Source organism: Rhinolophus ferrumequinum, chromosome 5 (assembly GCF_004115265.2).
Source record: "Rhinolophus ferrumequinum isolate MPI-CBG mRhiFer1 chromosome 5, mRhiFer1_v1.p, whole genome shotgun sequence".
NCBI classification, from domain to species: Eukaryota; Metazoa; Chordata; class Mammalia; order Chiroptera; family Rhinolophidae; genus Rhinolophus; species Rhinolophus ferrumequinum.
The window spans coordinates 42,309,984-42,315,503 of record NC_046288.1 but is presented as its reverse complement, the minus strand read 5'-3'; the positions used below and the strand labels follow the sequence as shown (position 1 = coordinate 42,315,503).

General features: G+C 38.6%; 1 pseudogene; it reads right to left on the bottom strand.

Annotated features, from left to right (window-relative positions):
• Positions 1–2,421: 2,421 nt before the first annotated feature.
• LOC117022520 (uncharacterized protein NKAPD1-like) lies at positions 2,422–3,237 on the bottom strand (annotated as a pseudogene).
• Positions 3,238–5,520: the final 2,283 nt, after the last annotated feature.

Below are 5,520 nucleotides of genomic sequence, written 5' to 3'. Positions count from 1 at the left end.
AAACTTTTATTCTGAAAAAATATTTGTTACATACAGAAGTAATGAGAATAGTATAATAAATTGCAATGTACCCATTTCCTAGTCTGATCTGCTTTCTGACAACACTTCTGACACCAAGTGGATGTCCTACGATTTGATTCACTTCTGAGCCTAACTACCCGGAGTTAGTACTGACCCCACAGATGAAGGGCTCAGTCCCACAAGCCTGCCCCTACTTCAGATGCCAGTCCCAAGTCCCAGGTAGCCACCTGAACTTTTGATCACCCAGCTATAAATCGGGGATTCCCATTATCCCTTCCTCCAGTTCAATAATTTGTTAGAACAGCTCTCAGAACTCAAGAAAATGCTTTACTTTTAATTACCGATTTAATAATCAGTTTAGGCTGCTATGACAAAGTACCATAAGACATACACAAACATGCATAGATTGGGTAGCTTATGGACAACAGACATTTATTTCTCACAGTTCTGGAGGCTGGGTGTTTGAGATCAGGGTTCCAGCGTGGTCAGGTTCTGGTGAGAACCGTCTTCTGGGATACAGACTTTGGACTACTTGCATCCTCACACTATAGAGACAGGGTGGAGACTTTGGAATCTTTTCTTACCAGGGCACTAACCTAATCATGAGGGCTTTATCCTTATGATCTAGTTTACCTCCTAAGGGCCCCACCTCCTAACATAGTCACAGGGAGGGTTAGAATTTGAACATGTAAATGGTGAGGGGGAAGACCCAAACATTCAGTCCATTGCTGGACACAACTCCAGAACAGCCCAATAGAAGAGAAGCACAGGGCAAGGTTTAGGGAAGGGGCACGGAGCTTCCATGTCCTTTTTGGAGCCATACTCTCCAAGCACCTGGTTATGTTCAGCACAGAGGTTCCACTATGTAGACATGGTGGATTCAATCTTTAGCCATTGGTGATTAGCTTAGTCTCCAGCCAAATCCTCTCCTAGGAGGTCAGAGGGTGGGACTAAAAGTTCCAATCTTCTGATCGTGCTTTGGTCTTTCTGGTGGCCAATCCTTGCCCTGAACTTATCTAGGGACCCACCAAGAGTGGCCTCATTAGAATAAAAGATGCTCCTATCACTCAGAAAATTTCAAGGGATTTAGTATCTGGGTACCAGGAACCACGGGTAAAGACCAAGTATAAATTTATCACACGCAGTTTCAATAAATGAGAACCCATGGTCAATCTTGCTTTGTCTATAACTCTACCCACTTTTCTCCCACCCCCCACCAGACTATTTTGACAATCCAACTTATAAGATTTCATTCATAATATTTCAATATTTATCTCTAAAAGATAAGAACTATTTAACATAACAACAATACTATTACCATAGGTTAAAAAAAGTTAAAAATAATACAAAAGATTTGTGCATTGTAACTGTTGTTACATATTGCTAATTTGCCCTCTTAGAAGGGTGCAACAAACTACCCTTCCACCTATATTTTACAGCAATGCCAACTCTGATATTATCGATCTTTTTCATCTCTAGCAATCTGTCTCTCAGAAATGATGTCTTCTTCTAAATCTCATTACTTTGATCAACAAGATTGAGCAATGTCTTATTTAGTTTTTGGCCATATATATTTCCTCTTCTATAAATTGCCTATTCATGTGCTCTGTTGATTTTCCTGTGCATCAATCTTACTTGATTGATAAGTTAAAATAGCAGGAATTTTAATACATAATGCATCATCTGTATTGTATGTAATAGAAAAAAATTCCAAATGAATTCATTTTCAAATAATTATTTAAACTACTCATGGCAAATCCATATCATTGTACTTCAGGCCGCCATTAAAAAGTATATATTTGTACACCTGAAACTAATAAGAAAAAAAAGTAAGTATTTGTCAAAACCCACAGAATGTACCACACCAAGAGTGAACCCTAATGTAAACCATGGACATTGAGTGGCAATGATATGTCAGTTTAGGTCCATCAATTTTTAACAAATGTAGTGGATGGTAGCGGATGTTGGCTCTGGGGGAGGCTGTGCATGTGGGCAGGGGCCTGGGATATGTGAGAACGGTTTGTACTTTCCACTCAGCTTTGCTGAGAACCTAAAACTGCTCTAAAAAGTAAAGTCTATTTTTTATTTTTTATTTTTGGATTCAGCTTTCTGGGTCCTTTCATTTGCCGTACACGCACTCTACGCTGAATGTAATTAATTGAAAAAAATAATCTCTTCAAGAAACTTTCATAACAAAATACCCCATTTCCTATTAACAATAAGAGGATCAAGTTTAACGGGCCAAAACAGAAGACAAGTCTATCAGAATGCACACAGGTGGTAGGAACAGCTCTGCCTCAGGCCTTCTGTGCTGAACAATAGAGTCACTGGCAAAGACCCAAAGTGCAAGAGCTGTAAATATCCAGTCACATGGGAAACTGAAGAATTTCTCTTTCACATTTACTCATCCTCTGAGCTCTCAGCAGACCTTTCATCTGTAGCCACTTGCCAATTTGTGCGTTTGTCCTCTCCTATATCTCATTGTTTACTACAGGAATATGGATTTTTTTTAATCTCTCTTTTTCCTTTTGGTTTTCTTAGTGTCTCTTTCCTCACTTTCCTCAGAACTGGTGGAGGCAGAATCAGCTGACTGAGAAGTATCACTTTCTGCCTCTAATACTAAAGCAGATTTTTTGAGACTTTTTTCTGGATTTTTTTCTTATGCTTATGTGATTGTTTCCTAGTACTAGAAGCTCCAGTTTCATCTGAGAACTCGCTTGAGGAATCTGCCATTATATCTGTAGTTTCCTTTTTGTTTTTCTTATGTTTTCTTGTGTGACTTCTTTTTCTGCTTTTTTTTTGTGTGTGTGTGTGTTTGTATGGGATTTCTTTGACTTATGCTTGTGAGATTCGTGGGTAGATGATTTTACGTGGGGAGATTTTTTTTTTTCCATTGGTAATATCTTGCTGATCACTACTGTCTGTTTCAAATTCTTCAGGGTATAACTCTTTATAACCACTGCGACCTCATCTGTCTGGCATGTTAGCTTCAAAATCATATAACTTCTTGTTCCAGGATTTAGCCTTAAGAAAATTATCTTCCAGTGCTCCAGAAATTTCATTCTTTGGCCTCCAGTAGTCTCTCTGAGTTTCTTCATCCAAACCATCACTACTCATCCGGCTTGAACTGCTGGGTAGCATTTTCCTTTTGGTCCCCCGGTAAGCATCTTCCATCCATTTCTCCAATTTTCTTATCTTCCACATATCTGATTCCTCCTGAATCTAGAACACAGTAATTCCCTCCTAATCTGTCTATTGTTTCATCCCATCTCAAAGTCTATTTTTAAAAAAAGTATATATTGACATGGACAGTTATTATCTATGTATTAAATGTTCATATTAAGATCATTTCTCTCATTGAGTATATTATTTAAATATGAGAATAACATGTTGTAGATATAATCTAACCTAGTACAATCATATGATAATTATTCAATGATAATTATTATTCTGTAAAAATCTGTGAACATGTATTTTAAATTATTCAATCATATTGTTGCATCAACTTTCACTTAAAAAAATAAACTATTTTTTTAGAGCAGATTTTGATGCACCACAAAATTGAGTGAAAGGTACAGAGATTTCCCATGTGCCCCCTGCCCCCACACACGCACAACAGCTATTACCTATTAATCTATATATATTGACATGGAAAGCTATCCATTTTATATATGTATGTGTATATATATATATATATGTATATATATACACACACACATATATATGTATATATAATAAAAAAATGAAATTAACATAAAATATGCATAATAAATAGGATATAATTCTAACTTTAATATGTATGTTTCTAGTTGCAGAGAAAATACTCAGAAAGGATAGCTGACACATTTTATTATTATCCCTATTTTATGTGGGAAAACAGAAGCTGTGAGAAATTAAATGACTTAACCAAGAATAACCAGCTGCAAATGATGAAGCCTAGAGACGAAACCAAGTCCTTCTGGTATGGACCCTGGCTTAGTCCATTTTAACATTAGGAAGGCCTGTGAGGAAATGCCAGGAGCCATTGGCAGGATGGTGCACAAACTGAGGTTGTGGGGTGACCAGAGAGTACATTTACTTTAAGGAAATTGTATACATAGCTGGGCTGGTAGAAAAGCTGGGGGGCACACAACAGAGCTGTTGTGGAATCAATGGTTCAACCTCAGTTTAGAGCAAAACCAACCATTTTCAGTTTCAGAGAACCAAGGTTTAAATTCTGTTTTGGAGAAACCACCCCTAGGTATTATTGACTCTTAAAATAGTAGAGAAACTAAGTGTGGGCCAGGATGTGGGTTTAATCTTGCAACCTCTGCTATCTTATTGATTTATCCTGCTCTAGGTCGTCTAGGCCACCCAAGGCAGGAATCTCTCCTACAGCCTTACTGATGCATATTTTTGAAAATCTTTTCTCTATATATAAATCCTGACCTTTTATGAAGCATAGGAAGAGGTGTGTAGAATGCCCCTGAAAAGTGTGTTTTTATATGAACAAGAGTGACTGACTCCATTTTGTATGAGCAAGAGTAATTCCATTTTGGACACTGAGTACTGTGGAAATTCTCCATGAAGATAAACCATCACCAGATGGACGGTGCAGCAGCTACATGGACTGATAGGAAACAAGCCTGTGAGGGCTGATAAGGTGACATCATACGACTCTATTGAAGTCCTTAAAAACCAGGACTTTGACAGCTCAGGGAGCCGGTCTCGACTGAGCGGTAATCACGCTGCTCCTCTGCTCCAAAAACTTGCTTGCTCCACTGGACTCAGACCAAACGTCTGCTGGAATGACCTCCCAGACCAGCCGCCCTGTGTGCCCCATTCTGGTTGACTCTTGGACTGGTTTGTTATCAAAATACTTTGCTAAATTGTTATTGCTATATCGATGGCCATATTGCTATGATTACACTGTGGTGTGATATTGACATTAAGGAGGCTATTCTTCCCATTGTATTTTCTGTGTGAATAAATGAGCATATTGAAAGACACTAGACCTGTGTGTTTGCCTTAATTCTTGCTGGAAACCATAGCTATCGTGGAGGCCTCACACAATGCCTGGTAGATCCTGGGGGTCTGAGAATCTCTGAGGGTGGGGGTGGGGGTGGTTAGTCCCTCTAATTTTTCAGGAAGGGACTGCAGCATGGTCTGTGAGCCTAGCAGATGCTTATGACAAGGAGACTGTAGGCATAGGGCTAATTGCCACTATTATTTAAGTGGCCTATCTTTTTATTTGAAGGTATTATTGCAAAATACATTGTTTTATTTGTGCTTGTTTTTAACTTGTGGAAAGAGTATTGTATTACATATCTCCTTCCAGTGTTTACATTTTCCCATTCTGTGCTATGTATTTAAGAGTCATCCTTGCGGTTTTGTCTACATCTAACCTGATGCTACAGAGGCATGTGCACCTTGGTTTACCGGTCCACTCTCCCAGGCGTGAGCACTCAGACAGACTTCAACTCCCTTACACTCTGGGCTGTGCTATAGGGAACAATTTTT